The 22,029-nt window shown below is 38.7% G+C and overlaps 2 long non-coding RNA genes across 2 annotated transcripts; both read right to left on the bottom strand.

The window, feature by feature from the left end:
* Positions 1-806: 806 nt before the first annotated feature.
* Positions 807-4,292, bottom strand: LOC140641822 (uncharacterized). The gene is made up of 3 exons (XR_012038418.1): positions 3,248-4,292; positions 1,650-1,820; positions 807-1,210 (listed from the first exon to the last, which is right to left on the bottom strand). It is a non-coding gene; the product is annotated as an uncharacterized lncRNA (long non-coding RNA).
* A 1,943-nt stretch (positions 4,293-6,235) lies between these two features.
* Positions 6,236-21,650, bottom strand: LOC140641823 (uncharacterized). The gene is made up of 3 exons (XR_012038419.1): positions 21,567-21,650; positions 16,315-16,405; positions 6,236-6,394 (listed from the first exon to the last, which is right to left on the bottom strand). It is a non-coding gene; the product is annotated as an uncharacterized lncRNA (long non-coding RNA).
* Positions 21,651-22,029: the final 379 nt, after the last annotated feature.

Raw genomic sequence — 22,029 nt, 5'->3', positions numbered from 1 at the left:
CAGGTGCTGGGCTGTTCTGCCTCTTACTAAGGTTCCATGTGGCACATTTGACATAAGGTGGGTCCAGTATAAAGGAACGTGACAGTTAGATCACTACCCACGTGACCAATCGCAAACTGCGGCTCTGTGCCATCACCCTGATACAGTGTCACTGCTTCGTTTCTCCCGGATTTAGGAGCTCAGATAGAATTCTTCCATGGGTCGTTCCTGACCAACTTCCCTCTCCACTAACCTGGCATTTCCCCTTTCACTGCGCCCGCATGTCCCTGTATTGTAATTGTCTAATCCTCTGTCTTCTGTATTCCTTTACGTCTACTGTTAGTCACCGCATGATCTCATCTTGTCTTTGGTTTTGAAATACCTCCAGCCTGGACCTGTCCCCTTAGCTGTAGACAGAGTTAGCCGGTTGCCTACACTGTACCTTCACTTAGAGCATATCAAGCATCTGAAGCCTGTCACAGCCCAACAGAACCATTTTTCTCCGGACCTCTCTTCCTCATGAAACCTGTCCCTCTACCATCACCACCCCTCCCTCCCCCACCTTTTAGTTCATGGCACCACCATCTACCCAGGTGTTCAGCCCAAGCATCCAGTCAGCATCCCTGGTAAATTTTTCCTTTTCCTAGTTCCTCACCTACCACATGTAACCCATTATCAAGTCCTGTCAACTTTATTCTCCAGATGATATTCCAAATTCAGCCATTTTCACCATTTCTAATTATCTAACCCTAGGCTAACTGATCCATCGGTATCCTGCACCTGCATCCCAACTGGTGTCTCTGCTTCTTTTCTCCCAGCAGCCTCCCCAGCAGTCAGAGTAGTCTTTTACAACCTATGATGTGACCTATCATGTGACATGATAAATCATGTCACATCTATTCTTAATACCTAATTACACTTAAGAATACAGTTCAAAAAAAAAAAAAGAATACAGTTCAAACTCTTTACCTGGCTTTGAAGAGGTCAAATGATCTGAGTCCTGCCAAATTCTCTGGCTTCATCTTTTTTCTTCTCTCTCCCTTTCATTCACTGTCATCCCTCTGAACCTCATTTCCTTTTTTTTTTAAGATTTTATTTATTTATTCATAAGAGACAGAGAGAGAGAGGCAGAGACATAGGGAGAGAAGCAGGCTCCGTGCAGGGAGCCCGACGTGGGACTCGATCCTAGGACTTGATCCTGGGACTCCATCCTGGGACTCCAGATCACGCCCTGGACCAAAAGCAGGTGCTTAGCCACTGAGCCACCCAGGCCGTCCTCCTCACTTCCTTTCATGCCTCAAACAGGCTAAGCTGGTTCTAACCTCTGGGACTTTGCAATTGAGGTTACATCAGCTTAAAACTCTGTCTTTCTGCATCTTTGAATAGCTAACACCTTTTCATCATTCTGATCCCAGGTCACATTTTATTCCCTTAGGACTTCTTCAACAAGTGCACTGATAAATAATTAATATTAATTGTTTAGGTGAGGCACTATCCACTTTATGTGGATGATCTCATTTGAGTCCCCACAAAACTAAGATAGGTACAAGATTATCTTGGCTTAAATTTTTTCATGGATCTACTTGAAATTATTATTTTTCAACTTGTTTATGGTCTATTTCATATTACTACTCACTTCCCATGTCTGCTTTTTGGACAGAGGAACTCACTTGCATTATTCACAGCTCTTTCCCAAGCACCTCAGTCAGTGCCTGGAATGCAGGTGCTCAGTAGTTTATGTTGACCGAATCCCAACTCAGCTGTAAGCTCCATGAAGCCAGGTGTTGTGTCAATCTTGTTAAGAATGGCATCTTTAGAGGTGAATGCTCAATATATTTGGGCTGAAAAAATGGTGAAGTTACTTTAATCACAATTAATTTAGTTGAAATTTAAGCAGTTGTAAGAAACTTAATCTGAAACCGTTTTATAATTTATTATAGTTTGATTATAAATATATTAGAACTTATTAGAATTCATTTTTATTACAATATTAGATGTATTTGTTATACCTTTATTATACTTATTTGTTATAATAAACCTTTCCTGCTACAACTGCTATTATCTAGCACAAAAAAAGGGAGGTGAGAGATGCCTTTTCATATTTTAGTGTATATTTTTAAAAATACGTTTTGCTCATAGCAAAATAATCAGCATAGAAAGGGATTCATTGAAAATAAATCCCCTTGTCCCCTTCCTAGAAATAATAATTGTTTTGAATGTCTTTAGACATCTTCTAGATATATACTGGAATATATCCTCCCAGATAGTTGTGGCAACGGTAGATTTTTTTTTTTTTTAAGATTTATTTATTTATTCATGAGAGACACAGAGAGAGGCAGAGGGAGAAGCAGGCTCCCCACAGGAAGCCCGATGTGAGACTTGATCCTGGATCAGGCCCTGAGCCAAAGGCAGACGCTCAACCCCTGAGCCACCCAGGCGTCCCAAGCAACAGTAGATTTTAAATGCCAATTGAAAGAGTCACCTGACACACTTTTTAAAGTACAGTATTTAAATAAAAAGTTTTTTGTTTTCTTGTAATTTCTGAAAAAACTATATATAGATAGATATAGTCAGATATAACCAATAGCTCAGGTTGGACAGGCTATATGCCTCCTTGTTAGATGTAGTTGCCTTTACCCAGAGTCCCACAGTTTATATAACAGATGATGGGACTCCACCCCCCCCCCCACACCCCTCCCAATACAAAGGCCACTGAGATGAGAATGCTTGTGAGCAAGGCCTTGTAGGATAGGCCTTGGGCTTCTCCAAGAGCTATTAGGCCAAGATAAAAAGATGGTGGGAGTTGTTGATTCCAAATACTTGGGAACAAGCCAGGTAATTTTTCTTGCATTTTTGGAAATCAGTCAAATGATTTCAGGGAAGAAAATGAGCAAGCCAAGATGCCGCAACTGCTGACTTAGAAAATACTAGGGCAAAAATGCCAGAATTCAAGCCATTCATTCAACAAATCATTACTGAGACTCTCCATGCCAGGAACAGTTCTGGATGCTGGGGATACAATAGGGATCAAAACAAAGTCCCTGTGGAGTTTATATTCTCGTGGGATAGTAGATAAATTGATAATGAACTAAAAAGCAAAGATATTTTTAATCTATGGTGATAAGTGCTTTTTTTAAAAAAAAGCACATGAAGAGCATCAGCAGTGCTCAGAAAAAATAGTTGGTACAGAGAATGTGCCAGATATTCATTCTTTTCCCCATCATTCTTCCCTCTTTGTTGCCCAGCAGTTGGGTGTAAGGAGGCTGACCTATGAACTACCACGACTGGCTTCCTGGGGAATCGCTGCAGGAGATGGGTGTGAGCAAAGAGAGTGAAGTTAGGAATTTATTCTTTGTGGTTGGTAGTGCTCTTGCTACAAGGCTGTACGGTGCTCCTCCAGGGGGCAGAAATATACCCAGTGGGTCACTGGGGGTGGCAGATGGGACCACTCCTGCTTTCCTGCCTTGGTTCCTGGGCCCAACTGGTCCTACTGGGAACAGAATGCCCTATAGGGTTCTCTGATTTCTTGTGTAGATTGCATCCTGGAGAATGAAATCCTCCTGCATAGTATTGCCTCTGAGATGGTACTTTAGCTGTATGATCAACCAGCCATTCATTGCTCTCTCAGTTTGATTCTTCTGGAGAGGGTGGTATATGAGAAGATCATGTGATCACTCCCAAACCTCCAGTGTGAAGTGGGTCCTTTGACTGGATGCTATGATGGGTGGGGTTCCACGTCTGTGGATCAGGTGCTCTGTAAACTCCTGTATGGTGATCTAGGCTAAAGCTCTGCTGGCAGGAAATGTAACCTACCCCAAGAATAAATGTCCATTCTCATGAGAATAAATTGGTCCTCCAGTATGCAAATGTCCCAGTTGCAAGTCAGCTTCCCACCAAGTGACAGTTGATCCTTCAAAGAACAGTACCACACTGAGAATTCAATACTGGTCTCTCTGTCTGTCTCGGACAGTTTGGATAATCAGAGGTGATGATTGTTAGATCAGCCTTCCTGAGAGTTCATGCCAAGAGACCATGCCTAGTCTCCATCTCTGCCACCATGGTCACTCCATTCATGTGCCCATCATATTTCTACTCTTGCATCTTTAAAGTCTATTCTAAATAAAATAGCCAGATCCGTTCGTTTACACTGCAAAAGCTCCCCGCCTCAATCAGTAAAATCCCATCTTTACAATGCCCTTCCTCCTGTTTATTACTTTCCTGACTTTGTTAGCTACACACTTCCTCCAGTTCACTGTGTTTCAGTTGCACTGGCCTCCTTACTGTCTGTTGAACTGGCCAGGTCCACTCTCCACCACCACTCCCCCTCCACACCCCCCACCCCCACCCCCACCCCACCAACGATCTTTTGTCTTCCTGAAGCACTCTTCTGTAGATAGTTAAATCCTCTCCTTCACTTCCTCCATCAAATCTTTGTTTGAATTTCACCTTCTCAGTGAAACCTATACCGACTCCTTTATCATCCTCCTTAATTTCATAAAATACCCCACACTTCCCCATCTGGCAGTCTCCATGCCCCTTACCCTGCTTTCCTTCTGTCCCCTATTAAACTTACTGTTTTCTAACATGCTACTTTCTTTCTTTATCTGTTGTGTTTCATGTGTAGTATCTGTCTCCCCTGCTAGAAGACAGGGCTCTTTGTCTACTTCGCCCCCTCACATACTTTGAGCACCAGGAAAAGTGCCTGGAAACAGAAACAGAACTAAGTTAATAATGAAAGGAAAAGTGAGCCACCCATGAATAAAAGCAAACTAAAACAAGGTGATACTTTGTGTTAAAATTGACAATTAAGACTGTAACCTCCAGAAATATCCAAAAGTGTATGGGAAAGATATTTTCATAGTTTGCTAGTGAGTTTACAACCTTTTGGGAAGCCATTTAGCAATACAGCTGGTTCTTCACTTCTCAGATTTCAGTTCTATACACTACATGAATATTTCCAAAACTACTTAACTCAGCCTTACTAGCTAACTATGACTTGAAAAGTTGATTTAATGGTGTAGTCAAGCCAGCCAGTGGGGCAAAGGCCTGGCATTCACATGTTTTATGTTTAAACAGTATCATTTACACAACCCCAACATTCCTTTTTCTCATTTGAACTGATTTTCTCATTAGTTTTGCAAGACTAGAAAAACTGTTAGCAATAAATTGTGAAATAGATCTTTCGCTAAAGTTCAATATGTTTAAACAGTTTTGGTTCTTTTGTTTTCTCGTTTTTCCCAGCTCAACTTTCTGTTTCTCATTCAATAGGCTTTTTCATTTCCAGCTATAGTTGATTTTAATTCATGATTTATGTCAAGTATACCTAACTTGTCTTTGGGGCTAGAAACCATAGCTGGCTTTTTGTTGAAGTCATGTTTATTTGTTAATTAGTTTATTATCATTTATCCTGTAGTATTCATTGGAAAGCAATTATATGCCGAGCCCTACCTAGGTCAGGCTGTGTCTGCCCTCAGGAGGTTACTAGGAGAAACAAGTAACTGTGATGTCCTGGCATTGGAGCAGGCTCCAGGAAGGCAGTGAGGCTTGATTAACTCTGGGTCAGGTGGGAGCTGGACACAGGGACTCAGCATCTTTTCAACTCTATCTCTCTTCTACAGCTGGTTATCTAATCTATGTATTGGCCAAAATTCTGCAAATTGTATTAGAATGTTATCTTGTCATAAAGGAAACTGAATAAATTAATACAACTCTGAGCTTTTCTGAGGAAAATTTATTTAGAGCATTTAAAAAACATGTTTTTTAAACTTTAAGTGGAAAGTGTGGGTTCCTTTTTCTTGGACCCATGTTTATTATTTCTGGTTTTGCAATATATGCCTGCTTATGTTTTACAGACTTGTTGCATTATATATTAATTAGGAAGAGCCCCAGGACCCAAAGTGTTTGAAGTTTAGATAGTAATTGTCCCACTGATACATCTTTTCTTGTGTATTTATTGTGACATGAAATTGGTTTTATAGTTTCTACCTTACATATAACCTAGTTATATATATAATTGTATATGGACATATATGTAATTATATAAAATTAATAGAATTGACTACATGAAGATTTCATAACCTCATCATGTAAGAACAATGTAAACAGAATAACAAGCATGCAACCAACTGGAAAATATTTCCAACATGTGACAAATTTAATATCCTTAACATATAAATTACTCACAAATTGGAAAGAAAACCATTATGATCTAATTAAGCAGAAGCATAAAAGGGTTATACAGAAAATTCATGGAAAAAGTACAATTAGTAATGCTTATTATGTGCCCAGGTGTTTTATTACTTGCTTAATAGATTGACTTTTAACCCTGATGTCAATTATGAGATGTCTCTGATCAAGTTACTTAATCTTCTTGTGCTTCATTTTCCCTCTTCTATGTACATGTCTAGGAATTTTTCTGTGAAAGATGTAAAGAAGTTGCTGAGTTGTATAAATTGTATATTTTAAATTTAATAGATCCTACCAAAATTCTATACACATTTTCATGTCAACATACATTCCTATGAACACTGTTTGAGATGACCAATTTCCCCGGCCCCAAGACAACACTTAACAGGCTCTATAATTCCTTTTTGGCCATTGTGGTGAGCAAATCACTTCTGTCTCTCAAGAATTCAACTCCTGCTGAGCATCTTTTCATGTGCTTCATGGCCATTTGTGTATCCTCTTTGGAGAAAGGTCTATTCAATTCCTTTGCCCATTTTTAAATTGGAGTATTTTTTGTTGTTGAATTCTAGGTGTTCTCTATATATTCTTTTTTTTAAAAAAAAAAAGATTTTATTTACTTATTCATGAGAGACAGAGAGAGAGAGAGAGAGGCAGAGACACAGGCAGAGGGAGAAGCAGGCTTCATGCAGGGAGCCTGACATGGGACTTGATCCGGGGTCTCCAGGATCAGGCCCTGGGCTGAAGGCAGACACTAAACCACTGAGCCACCCAGGTTGCCCCTGTTCTCTCTATATATTCTGATTGTTAATCCTTTATCAGATATATAATCTTGAAATATTTTCTCCTATTCTGTGAGTTGCCTTTTAGTTATATTAATTGTATCTGTCTTAGTCTTATTTGGGCCACAATAACAAAATACTGTAAATGGGATAGTTTATAAAGAAAATAAATTTATTTCCCATAGTTCTGGAGGCTGAGGAGTCCAAGATCAAGGTACTGGAAGATTCAGTGCATGGTTAGAGCTTACTTCCTGGTTCATAGATGGCAGTCTCTTCACTGTGTCTTCACATGGTGGAAAGGATGAGAGCTCTCTCTGGAGTCCCTTATAAGGACTGTAATCTCATTCAAGAGGGCTCTTCCCTGATGCCCTAATCACCACTCAGAGGCCCCACCTCCTCATGCCATCACCTTAGGGGTTCAGATTTCCACCTGTGAGTTTTAAGGGGACACGGACATTCAGAACATGGTAGTATACTTTGATGCACAAAGCTGTTTAATCTTCATGAAGTCCAATCTATTTTTCCTTTTGTAGCCTGTGCCTTTGGTGTCGTGTCCAAGAAAGCATTGCCATATCCAATGTCCTGAAGGTTTCCCTATGTTTTCTTCCAAAAGTTTTATAGTTTTAGATCTTAAGTTTAGGTCTTTGATCCATTTTGAATCAAATTTGTATATGGTGTTATGGAGGGGCCAATTTCCTTCTTTTGCATATGGATACTAGATGTTCATTTTTATTACATTTGATAATTTTCCATTATTCCAAAACCCCTTGAAGAGCACTGACTTATAATCCTTTATATCTCTTATAGTACCATGCATTTAACATGAGCTCAGTGCACTTTAAAAAAATAAATGCCTCGTGGCTGCTGACTATTGAATTGAGAATATTACTCTGCACCTTATTTGTGGGACCAGCTCATAATAGGCATTTAAAAATGTTTATTGAATTATGGAATTGAATACATACTTATTCTAAGGGATTTCATTGTCAAAGAAAAAAATTTTTCAATTAAGTGATATTGACAGGATTGGAGAATGAGAATTTTTGTAAATGTCATATTACACAATACATATACATTAAGAGAATGATATAAATACCTCAAAATAATGTACATAGCCAGTTTCAAAGCACATACTCAACTTCTACTTTGAAGATGGTGAATTAAAACAAAGAATTTGCTATTTTGTCTCTCCTCCAAATCTTTTAGAAATAATCCAATTAAAAGAAAAGCCATAAGAACTCTGGAAAACCAAAAAGGGTGATGTAATTGTTACACAAAAATGTTCCCAGGGAGCAAGGCTTGTTGGCACCTCACATCCTTGTATAGTCACCTCCCACACTGAAGCTGGACTTTAACTAGTAGATCAGTGAGAGTGATGCTGTACCATTTGGATCTAAGCTGTTAAAAGTCCTGTCAACTTCCTCTTTCACACTTATAGGGAAGGAAAACAGCTTTTTTCCTCTATCCATCTTAAGTTCTTCGGCTGGGGCCCTGCAGATTAGACTCACTAAAGACAGATTAACAGGAGAAAAATGGAAGATGTTAATTTTATTAACACCTGCATTGCTTATATACATAGGAGAACTCAGTGATGAGTAACTCAAAGAGGTGGTTAGAATTTGGGCTTATATAGCGTCTTAGCAAAACACAATAAATTCGTAGAGAAGTGACAAGATAAAGGAAAAAAGTTGTAGGCTTCTTAAGGTGGGAAGGTCAATATTTGGGGGAAACTAATGGAGTAAGGTTTGTTTGTGCAGGTCCATTTCAGTGTTGGCTTTCTGGTGTGTTTTTTTTTTTTTTTTCATAGCTATAAAACAAACTTCTCTGGGAGAGAGGAGTTATGGCGGTCCTCATTTCTCAGAAGTTCCTGCTTTTAGTCAGATAAGGGAGGCTCTGGGTAGACTTCTTTCTGCATCTGTCAACTCCCATTTGCCTCCAGCTCAAAATAATCCTTATGCCAAAGTGGCATATTTTGGGGTGGCATATTCTGGTCCCCTACACACTCTTGGAAGCTGGCAGTATGTGAAAAGGTCTTTAAGACTTTTTATGATTTTTGCCATAATAACTCTATTTCTAGGTATTATTCCTCAGGAAATATTCAGAAATATGAACTCTTCTTTACAAGTAATATTTACATATCATTGCGAATTATAATAATAAAAATTTGAAGGTGGAAGTAGCCCTACTATTGAATGCTAGAAGAATGGTTCAACAAATTATGTTGTATACATTTGGTAAAATTGCTTAGTCATTGAAAATCATGATTTTGGAGCATATTTACTGACAATGAAGTGACTCATTCATTTATTCATTCATTCTGCAAATATGTGTGAATAATGTGTTCAGGCACTATTACAGATACTGGGTTTTCATAGTGAACAGAACTCTCTTATGGAACAGCTATTCCTCTGGAATAGTCATTTAGGAGAGGACAGAAAATAAATAGGCAAACAAATATGTAAGGTGGTGATAAATACTAAGAAAATCAGAGGAGAGCTACTACTGTTAAAAATGATATAATGACACAATGCTAGGAGATATTTATATTGTAGAATCCCAGTTTTAAAGAAATGAACAATCATTACTACCTCAATAAATACATGTATGTGAAGACAGAATAATGACTTGAAAAAAATTAAAATATTTACAGTGTTTAGCCCAGAATAGTAGAATAACTAGCAGTTTTTGTATATGTTCCCACTTTCCAAAATGTCAATAATGAGCATTTACTTAGGATCAGAAAACTACAACAAATCATTGAAAAATTCATAGAATTGTTTAAAATGAAAATACTAATTTACACATGTTTATTATTAAATTTAATTGCTAAAAGAACATGACATTTGCAGGACACATAAAATGTACAGCATGGAGTGGACCCTAATTTATAGTATGAACTTTGAGTGATAATAATGTGTCCGTGTTGTATCATTGAACATAACAAATGTACAACCATGCTCATAGAGGGAAAAGTGTTAGAGTGGAGGATAGGGGGTATATGGGAATTCTCTGTACTTGCTACTTAATTTTGTTGTGAATTTAAAACTGCTGTAAAAAATGAAGTTTATTTTTAAATGATTTATGAGAGAAAGAGAGAGTGCATGTGTGCACATGCATGAATTGAGAGAGGGGCAGAGGGATAGGTAGAGAGAGAAACCATGTAGACTCCCCACTGGACACAAGGCCCAATATGGGCTCTGTCTCATGACCCATGAAATCATGACCTGAACTGAAATCAGGAGTCAGATGCTTAACCAACTGAGGCGTGCACGTGCCCCCAAAATAAAGTTTATTAATTTGAAAGAGACAGACAGAGAGAGAACATAGCAGCCATAATGATGTCATGTCAGGCATAGAATTTCTTTGAAGAGGAAATTTTGGAAATCCTCTTTATCTCAGTAAATTTGGTGCAAATCACATTTCTCTTCCTCACAATTCCAGAAGCACAGTTTTTCAGTATCACATGGTAAGCACATTCATTTATAAGGGGCAAACCAATATTTACCAAGCTCATCAAACTGAGATACAAAACCACTGCCTATTTATTATTTAGAATGAGAAAGAGTGCTGTCACACCAGCTGGGATACATGTGTTGGTATAAGCAACAATTTTTCTGTGTAGGTATGGAAAAATGCTTTATTATCAGAAAATTGGCTGGAGAACCTGCAATTAGAGGAAGTAGTAGCTACTTTTATGATTTGGTTATCAAACGAAGTGTTTCTTAAAGTGTAGGTCCATGGACTTCCTGCATCAAACTCACCAAGGGTGTTGATTAAAGGCAGATTCCTAGACACTAACCTAGATTTACCTTACCAGAATCTCTAGGTATGGACCCAGAAACTGCATTTTTTAATACAGGTTTTATTTATTTATTCATGAGAGAGAGAGAGACAGGCAGAGGGAGAAGCAGGCTCCATGCAGGGAACCCGATGTGGGACTCAATCCCGGGTCTCCAGGATCATACCCTGGGCCGAAGGCAGCGCTAAACTGCTAAGTCACCGGGGCTGCCTGAAACTGCATTTTTAACAAGCATCCAAGGTGGTATTAATGTGCATGCAAGTTTATAAACCACTGGTACTTGGATAAAAGGTAATGATGCCCTTTCTCTGCAATATGGAAGACATTGCTGATGAGAAATTAACAACTTGAGGGTGTTGATGGGACATACTTTTCTCTAAATCTACTCTGAGAACATGGCTAATTTCAAACTCTGAGCCTCTGCTTTTCTCTTAATTCCTTGACTCTGTAACTTCATTTAATTACTGTCAAGTCATCATAGAAAATCATTCCTTTTCTCTTCATATCACTGCCCAGAGTTATAATATTCTTTTTATGTATTCTGTAAGAGGGGTGATTGCATACAATGACCAGTGGCAGTTTGGTGAGTTTCGACAAAAGCGTATATCCATGTAACGAACATTCCAGTTGAAAAGTAGAGTATGCCATCTTCCTAGGAAGTTCATTCGGGTCCCTTTCCATTTTATCCCTGCCCCATCTATCCTGGCAAATCACTAGTGATTTATATCCACACAGGTCAGTTTGGCCTATTCTGAACTTCATAAAGTGATGTATTGATTTTGGGATAAAATAGTTGTTATAAAAGTTGGCACCATTTTTCCAAGTTCTTTCAAGAGAAACTGCTCTAGACAATTCTTAAGAAACTCCAACATATTTCAGTTTTCATTGGTAAAGGTGGAATACCTTAATTAAGATTTCTTTGCCTAGAGATGCATACAGGATCCTGCTGAGAACTTTACAAACTATCTTTCTGTAGGCAGTTAAGCCTTCAGTTAAAACCAGCTTTAATGTATCCAGCTTTAAAATTCTAATGGTAAAAGAGAAAATGCAATTGGAAGAAATTTTTCTGACCCAAAAGAATGGTATGCAGCTTCTGCAAGAATTTGAAGATCAACTTGTTGAAATACCATGAATAGTACTTAGTAAGAAGAAAGTTTGGAGATAGGCAGATATAAACCAGTTGATCCTCACACCGTGGACCACCACCAAGTCTGGTCCCCAATTGAGTCCAAAAGGGATCAGTAACATTTTCCCCAAACTTGGGTTTCACTATACTCTTACACACTTTTGTGTTTTCAGCCCCACACTCGCAGTCCTTATCAGAGCCTAAAGGAATATGACATCGTTTAAGAAATAGTACATCCTTGCTACCATCCATTATCATAATTCCCTCAGTCCCATAACACTTTCTCTGGTCCTTATCACTTTTGCATGCTTTGATTCTGCCAGGGTTTTAACATTTCTGCTACTATATTTGTGGTTCCATGTCCCTCATGGGTAGAATTGTCATTTACCTCCAGCCTTCTGAATGTTCATTCTCTATCCTAGCTTAAAGAGCTTTGTGTCATCACTTTAATTTTTTTAAGAATCTCCACATTATCTCCCCACCTTTTATTCCTCACTGGAGCTGCCCAAGGTCATATTTCTGACACTTCCTGATTTTGTCATCTTTTGGAAACTTGTGGATTTGTGCCTATGTTAAAAAAAAATATGTTGAAGTTTAGCTTCCAAAAGTCCTCTGTACACATCTTATCCAACTCAATCTTGCCCTGCTTTGTGTATGTGTTTTTTTTTAAGATTTTATTTATTTATTATTTATTCATGAGAGACACAGGGAGAGAGAGAGAGAGGCAGAGGGAGAAGCAGACTCCATGCAGGGAGAGCCCAACATGAGACTCGATCCCAAGTCTCCAGAATCACACCCTGGGCTGAAGGTGGTGCTAAACCGCTGAGCCACCCGGGCTGCCCATCCTTGCCCTGCTTTGAAGATGATGTGGCCATGTTCTTCCACGTCCCCGTCCCTTCCACCCCGAAGAATGGCTTCTTCCCATTGGTTGAAATCAGAGCATAATTATTTCTATTACTTCCTCTGCCCTGTAGGACATGAAATTGTTAGGCAAGTGAAAAACTGCTTTTATCTGAATGAAGTATCCAAATGTTATCTGCATTGTGTCTCGCTCTGCCGATTTTGTGGCTTTCCTCCATGTGGCTCAGCTCTGCTTCCATGAAAACATCGCTTCTGTTCCTCTCTTCTTTCATCTTGATCCAAGTGTTCAGAGCGTCCTCTGAATCTATTGTTATCACAGCCTACAGTGCTGTTCCATCTCCTTCCAACAGGTTTTTGTGCACAGCACACCCTTCCATCACTGTGTTCCCATGGATCTGTTCCATCTTGCCAACTCTCAGTGGTATCTGTGAGGTCTTGTTTGTCACCCTGTGCTAAATATCAAAGTTGCTGTGTTGCTTATGTTCTATGCATGATATCTGGACATCTGCTGCCTACGTTTTCTTTCTGATGTTCTTCCGATTGTTTTCTTATTGAATCACTCGGCACCTCCCTCACTGTTGAAATTCTTCCCAGGCCCTCCTTAATGTCATTCATGGAAACCCATTTCAGTTTAATCTAGGTGTTTTTCTCTCCCTTCCCATCTGTTTTCCATTTACAGCCCCTTTGGCCAGAGGAGTTGGTCTCTGACTAAACACATTCTTTTCAGTCTTTGAAAAATTCTCTTCATTCCTAGTCAAATATCCGTCATTCCTACATTTGAAGCTATGGCCCTGAAATAAAAATTTGTACCAAGTGTGTACCTAGTGGTTCACTTTTCATATCATATTTTTGTTCTAAACATTTGTGCCGTTAAGTCTTTTATGTCCCAAATTTCACATCATCTTGAAATGCTCCCATACTCCATCTTGATGGCCTTTCATTTCTCTGTAACTTGGCAGGTGATACTTTTGACCAGCCTCAGCAGGCTTTGCCATGTGCTAGATTTATACTCCATGAAGATAACACCCCTTCTTCCTGCATGACTTGACTGTGTCAATTCAGACATGACCATATCCCTTAAAAGGGGATCCCCAAGTCCCAGTACTTGACTTTTTCTCCATCTCTTTACCATTTCATGTGTCTTTTTCCTTTGTAGGAAAGCATTATTAAGTGGTATAGTAGAAAGGAATTTTGCTCTGCTGCTTGTTACTTGGTAGCTAAAGAGGACAAATAAGTGAACTCTACAAGCCTCAGCTTCTTTCTCCTTCAAGTAGGGATTGAATATTGACCTTACAGAGTTATTGTGATGACTTAATAAGACACTATGTATGAAACCACTGTGTAAGGTAAAAGTAGCATAAACATAGGTTTTAAGAATAATCATTGGATTAGTTTTCCTCCACCCTGTAGAGCACATGGAGCATGCATGAGAAGTTGCTCAACATTTGCCCCAAACCCATATTAATTCATTTATTGAGTGCCTCCTGGAAGCCAGATCCTCTATAATGAGAAACAAGGCATGTACACAAAACTTGATGGTGGAGTACTTGGCCAGGAAGAAATTGAATTTGGGAACATTTCCTTCACCAGAATAATAAAATGGGCATTGTGGGAACCTGTATGCTTCCTATAATCATTTATGTCATGCCTTGTTCTTTGGATTTTAACATTTTATCAAGTGTTTCTGGGCACCCAGAGGTCATTCCAGTGGTGTGCAAGAATCTGCTTATTTGCTAGAACCCAGGGCCTCTACCTTGTGCAGGATCCACCCTAACCTGACTTCATCTGGGAATTTGCCACAGTACACCCTTCTCCATTCTAACCATGATGGGATGGCATGGTTCTCTAGCAAGTTTGTAGGACAAGTATAATAACAACTAACTATGATAATACCAATTGCAATTCACATGTATTGAATACCTATCATACGTCCATACTCTGTTAGGCTCTTTATATACATCAGTGCTTTTCAACCATTAAAAAATTATTGCTCCCGTAAGAATTACTCCTCATTCTTAGACATGTTTTTCTTAATATCCCTCATATGACATTTTAATACCACAGATACATTGTGTATTTGTTTAGGTATTGTTTGTAGGTAGGTACTTTTCTGTGATTTATATGTGAAAAGAGTGAGGTTTTTTTCACTTTCTCTCCCAAGAACCAATTTTCACCCCCTCTGAGGGTAATATTACCCCTGTTGAGAATATGTGCGTGTGTATATGTATTCCTTCCCTTCCCTCAATCATTCCCCAAGTAATGTGTAAACTGTTTGCTCAATCCCTGAACCTATTACACAACTATTGACCCCAGGGAAAGAAACCTTAATTTGGAGGTAACAACAAACATTCCATTTAAGGAAAGGCTGCATTTTCTACATAGAGCCCAGCCCCCAGGTCAAGCCTGGACAGACCCCAGCTTGATGAAGTCTTGTGGTCTCTCTCACACACTATTTTCTTTGTGACCTCCTCCCCCAGGACCTTGAATGGATGCTGGACATTCCTCATCAGAAACCTGAGGAGGATACTAAAAAGACAGCCACAATTTTCCTTCTGCTTACTGCCAAGTTTCTTGAGGGCCCAGCTGTTGGGGTAAGATTTTGTAGGATTGTGTGTGTGTGTATATATGTATATATGTATATACACACACACACACACACATATATGTGAGTGTATGTATATTTTTATGTATATACATATATACATACACATATATGTATATGTGAGTGTATGTATATACATATACATACACACACTGCAATCTGAGGTGTCAAATGCTGTCTTAGTTTTCTGTGTCAAAGGGCTAGAAAATGTGGAAATGAGGGAAGGCAGTAGAAGGATCAGTGGAGAGAAGGAGAGAGAGGAGAGGTGGGAAGACTAGAGGGATGGGGGTGGGAGGAAGAAAGAAAAGCAAGAGAACATGTAATGGAAGGAGCAAGGGCCTTGCAATCAGACAACTAAACTGGCCACTTTGTGACCTCGGGAAAGTTATTTAAACACTCTAGGTCATTAAAGGACTTGTTCTACAGAATCTATCTTTGTATGTATATCTGGCATACAAAGGGTGCCCAGTTGTGTCAGCATTGTTATTATCATTACATATATATATATTGATAATAAAAGGAACTGGAATCAAATAAGTTTGCAACTCAAGTTTTCTAATCTTAGAAAAGGCTTAAGTGTAGCAATACATTTGGGGCCTCAGAAGCAAAGGATAATGGCAGAGGAGGACATTTCTGGAGTTTCTAAGGGGCCCCCAAAATAGCACTCCTATTTCCTATTCAATTTTTGAACCAATTGAGATCTAAGACTAAGAAGTCACCAGTGGAGGCCAATATATGGCCCTCATTACTGATAAATGCTACTTTACATAAAGAGCTTGGCTTCTATTTTTGAGCAAGTGGAGTTCTCAACACCAAACTCTAGCATTCAGCCAATTTACTCATCAGCCTCAGGCAACGTCAGAACATGGCAGCCTTTCCCATGTATAGAAAAATGCTTCTTTCTATGGGTTCTTTTTCCCTAAGAAAAAGAACAGAAGCAAGAGTTAGTCCATGCATGACTTCTTTCTCCTTCTAAACTCACCAGTCAGGTAAATCAGTTCATCTCCTGGGGGGAGGAATGTGTAAGGAATCAGAAGAGGCCAGCTGTGTTATGCCGGTGGATGTCCTTTGACCTGGACAAGATAAAAGAAGAGGGGATTGAATGTGAGAGTCCCACCTTCTAACTGGCTCATAGTTAGTAATGCAAGGTGACAGAACTAGGAGAATTTAATCAGTCTATAGAACTGGCCCTACGTGGGAGGGAAGGGATACTCTAGTGTGCTTCAAAATGGTTAACAATTAGCTCTCTGGGAAAAAAAAATCATACCCCTTTATAAATTTTACTGTTATAAAGGGTGTGTAGCACATAATTTATAAATAGTAATAAAACATACACTACTCTCTTCTAAATTCCATGTAGCCTGTTGATTCTCAGAATGTTTTCACTAATTTTTTGCTGAACTCTTACATTCATAGCCAACCTGTGGTTGCAATTTAACCATGATTTGACGAGTGGAGTAATCTCCACCATCCAGATAACAATAAATGTAAATAACTCACAAGCATAGATAATAGTTAAATGTAGTAAGATTATTAAAAACTGATGAGTTTGCGTGTTTATTACCTTTATTTTTAATGTAAATTGTTTTATATAATATAAATTTTAATAATGGCAGTGTTTAACAGTCCAACTTGTGAAAAGCCTGAAAATTTATTAGTCAGGACACCACTAAGGGATATCCCAGAGTCTGAATTATGTTCGGCAACCCCTAGGGAGATACTGGGATACCACAGGGTGGAGCCAGGGGCAGGCTGGCTGTGGGGATTGCCAGGCAGAAAGGAAATCAGCCACCAGGGGGCAGTGTGGTTCCAGGTGGTCCCTTATGAGGGAGCGAGACCTCAGTCTGTGGCTACTGGGGAATAAGGACAAGCATCACAACTGGAGGCAGGAAGGTTGAGACTTGGGACTTCTCTCTGGGTGCTGACCAGGGGACCAATCTGGAAACCAAAACACGTGACCTGATCTGCTGCTGGAGAAGGGGGTCAGGGAAGAATCCTGCTGCCTGCACCCATCTGGCTTCAGGGCAGGGCAGAAAGGCTCGCTGCAGACCCCTCTCTGGACAGAAGATGTTACTTGGGGCTCAGGAGCTTGAGCGAGATGGAACTTAGTTACCTAAAATAGGGTTCAGAGCCTGTAGTTGAGAGGGCCAGAGAGGGGAAACCAACACTAGAAGCCAAGCAGAATTTCCTAGTCAGCTAAAAAATTTGAAGCCGTGGGAGACACAAGCAGAATCATAAAAATCAGATTCCCAAACTGCGTTCTTTTCCTTCATACAGGAGTTGCAGTTGGGTTTTTAAGCGGGAGCAAGTCATGTAGCACAGCACATCCGTCAACAGAGGCTCTGATATGATAAATACTTTATATCCTAATTCCATTTCACAGGCTCACAGTCACTTTCTAGAAGCCCCATATAAGGCTTAACTGCCTCTTTTAGGAGTTTGAAAGTGTAGTTTCTTGGTGGCTTACTTTTTCCCTATTTGAAATAAATCTAGCCACCTTAACAGAGCAAACGCAAAACTTGTACCTGGAAAAAAAAAAAATCTCATTTTCTTGCTGATTTAGGCAAAATTGTCTCTAGAATTTTATAATCTATCCAAATCATTTATATAAAGTTTTTTGTTTTTTTCTACACTCACCTGTTAGGAGATTACTTTCTTGTTTTGTTTATAAAGGTCTAGCTTTGTACTGAAACCTGAAAGCCCAGGATTTCAAAAGAGTCGTGTTTATCTCTTTGTTTGCTTCAGGCATGAATTGCTCCTAGCCCACAGGAGAAAAGTCAGTTCATATTGATGTGTGGGCCTTAGGTTAATAGAAGACCAACAATTTTAGTTTGAAACAATAACACCTTGCATTGTTATTTTTAACAGTTTATGAACTGTTAAATTCAGTGATATATTAGAAATAATGGGAAAACAGCAAACTGTGGGTGATTAGTGTCTAGCATAAACTAGTTGAAGTTGCTAAATTATTTATTGCAAACAGTGTATTACGTCTATGTTAAAAAGCTAAGTCATGTTTCATATAGAATAAGAGAAAAGATATCTAAAATAATGAATAGGATCAGTCTATGTACTATTTTATAACTTAAAATATTTTTTATGGTATATAATTTTTAAACATGTGCAGAATAGAGTATAATGAATCCTCAAACTTTGTGAATCTTGTTTCATCTATAACTTTACGGCACCATCGATAGGACGTTTCTAAATACAGAACTTAATAAATACTAATATACCATTACCACATTTAAAAAATCATTATAGTGCGACTGGGTGGCTCAGTGGTTGAGATCTGCCTTTAGCTCAGGTCATGATCCTGGGGTCCTGGGTGGAGTCCCACATAGGCTCCCCACAGGGAGCCTGCTTCTCCCTCTGCCTATGTCTCTGCCTCTCTCTGTCTCTCATGAATAAATAAAATCTTTAAAAAAAATAATTATGAAAGCTCCATAGTATCATCCCATATATGTTCATTGTTTAAATGTCCTCAACTTTCATGTGTGTGTGTGCACCCACATGTGTGCACACTTGGACTTATAAAGATGATACAATATATTGCAGTTGGTTAATATGTCTCAAGTATCTTTTAATCTGTAGATTCTCCTGTCTTTTGTTTTTATAATTTATTAACGATAACATTTTTTGTTAATAAATCACAAATATTTCTCCATTATTCTTTAAGACCTCATAATATTCCATCATGTGGACATTCCATGATTTATTTTCACAAGTTTCTAGTAGGATAATTAACTGTGTCCAATATTCTCCTAACATTCAATTTATTGTGAACAACACCCTAATACATACATCTTTGGAGACTTGCTTGATTGTTTAAGAAAAATAGATAGATACAGAATTCCTGGTTGAAAGAATCAGTGTCTCTCTCTCCAGTACTTTTTCCAATGGTTTACTTCACTTCTAAAGTAAAGGTATGGGCTTGCTTTTGAATTTGATTTGAATTAAAACTCTCCAAAAATTGAGGATTCTTGTAATAAATATTGAAACCATTTCTTTCTATACTAGTAGGGTTCAGAATTTAGTAAACAATCTTTCATTATAGAAGGAGCAGGGAGAGATTTATGGCAAGATTACTATACAGGTGTTCACAGTCAAAGAGCAGGTTAGACTGGAAGGTGTCATATGTCCTCAATGACCCATCCCTCTGGCTTGATGAATCACTTTAGTTTGAACTGAATATGTCACCCTCTTTCATATGATTGATGAAAAACCCTGAGCATGTAAATAGAACGCCTTGGAAAATGTGTTCACTCCTTTGATTGGCCGTGCTCATATTGTGAGGTTACAAGAAAGTCTAGTCTCCTGGAGGGAATGTGAGTAGTTTTACTGCCACAGGATAAGATTCCATAACTTCCTTTGAAAGCTCTTAGGAATTGTGTGTGGGTTTGGATGAATGGGAGGGGGGCGGGGGTAATGATAAAACAGGATCAGCCGTGAATTGGTAGTTTTTGAAGCTAGGTGATAGGTATATGGTAATTCATTCTTCTGTTTTCCCTAATTTGGAGTATGTGTGAAAATTCATGTCCATAATAAAAATTTAGAAGATCTCCAGAGCAATATGGCCAGTCCATGGCCTGTGCCCCTGGGTGGCTCTTTGGGGCTCCAAGCACAGCCCTTGAAGCGAACATGAATAAGATTCTACAATAAATTATTGTAATGGGGTGTTTTTAAAGTAATAACAAGTCCTTGGAGAGATTTCAAATGATATTCCACGCAAGCATGTGCTACCATTCACTTTTATTTCATGCAATAAATGAATCATATAGGAATATTTTACAGGGGAAATTATTGTAGCCCCTTGTCAATGACGCTGGAGGATTCTGCTTTATATCTTCTGTCAAGGAGACCACTCTTACAGTGCAGTCTTTAAAAAAAACCTTCACAATCAGAAAATTCTACTTCCTGTATAATCTGGTTTATAAAAGGTATGAAAATACCTATGGTGGACCAAATTGGAATTCATGAGATAATACTGAATTTTTTTCTTTTAAACTTCTTTAGAAAATCAGGGATGCTCTGGGACCTAACACACAGTAGGCCATCACCTAGAGCAGCTAGAAAATCAGTGTCTAAAAGTTTAAGTGTAGATTAATCCCATGTTCTGATGGAATATATGTGATTTAAAGAATGCTTACATTAGTTATACAGATATTAGATTTTTAGATGCCTCCTCTTAGTAGGCTAAGGACTAGGTGTTGAGAATGCAGAGTCAGATCACTTAACCAATCTCAGTTAGTGATTCTCTGACATTCAGGGAAAAGAGGATATTTCATCTTATGAGTCAGCAACCACTAGCAAGCAGATGGCTGTTTTTTTTCCCTCCCCCACACCCTGACAAACTAGAAAGCTATAACCCTTAATGAGCATAAATTAGATCTTGATTATAAAAGACCTCATTTCATAAAATAATAAAGATTCCATCCCTTCGAGGGATTCTTCATTTTACACATAAGGAAACAAAGAGTGAATGAGGCTTATAAACTCAAGGTTAGATTGAAATCATAGTTTGTTCTGATTTGATTACATCAAATGCCAGAATCTAAAATTTGGTGGCTTCCGTCATCAAATAAGAAAACATTTTATATTCCCTGTGAAAAAATGGATTATATTGTCTGCCACCACCAACAGCTTGTTTCTAAACAAACTAAAACCAATATACACAGTATCATTGCTATTTAGAGTTTGTCGAGAATTGAGGTATAATACATTGGTGAACAGAAGCCATTCTGAGCCTGTCTACACATCTAAGAGCCCGTCTACACATCTCTTCCCAACTCCGAGTTCTGTAACATCATGTGGAGGCCTCAAAATCGCATGGTGGGAGTATTTGCACCACAGAAATTAGCACACACTGCAACCAGGACTTTTTTTTTTTTTTTTTAATTGGGAGAGCCAGTTTGCCAGTACACCACTTGATATACAAGAGATGCTTAATAGTCAAGGCTTTAATATTTATAGTTTCAGCCAACTTGCAAATGATCACGAAGGCTCATTACATCATACTAAGGCACTGATCAAGTCCAAAATCCTCAGTATGCTCTGGCCCTTGCCCATGTCTGGAGCTTCATCTTATGTCATCCTTTTACCTACTCGCTGTTCTTTAGATCCACAGACATGCCTTCATTCCTTTGAAAACTCCTTGTTCCTTCCCCACACTTGGATTTTTTACAGTTTTTTTCTATGCTACAACCCACCTGCTCCTAGTTAACACTTACTTACATGTCCTTCAGCTGAATTTCCACTTCCTCAGGCTAACATTCCTGGACTCCAAGGCTAGGTCACATACAAGAGTTAAAAGTCTTCCTCACACACTCAACCTTAGCCTTATAAGACAGATCACAATCTGTAGCTCTGTACCCATTATGATTGTTTGATTCAGGGTCACCTCCTTCCCTGGGTGGTGACTCCTGTGGGAGGTGGGGCTGTGTCTGGTTTTTCTCCATGTGCTTTCCCTACCAACTAGAAAGCATAGGGCCTTTTAAATTACGTATTTAGAAAATAGTCCAAAGATTCAGAAAAATGTGGAGGATAATGTAATAAGCATCTGTGTACTTTATCAACCAGCTTTCACCTCAGTATTTGCTAGAATTGTTTCACTTTTTATTTAAAGAACAAATACATTAGTGTTCTAAGTAAAACCCTTGTGAATTCTTCTCAATCCCATAGCCGTCTTTTTGTCCCT

The sequence above is a fragment of the Canis lupus genome, chromosome 10 (genome assembly GCF_048164855.1).
Source record: "Canis lupus baileyi chromosome 10, mCanLup2.hap1, whole genome shotgun sequence".
Lineage (NCBI taxonomy): Eukaryota > Metazoa > Chordata > Mammalia > Carnivora > Canidae > Canis > Canis lupus.
The sequence above is the reverse complement of the archived record's forward strand: the minus strand, read 5'-3'. Positions and strand labels throughout refer to the sequence as shown.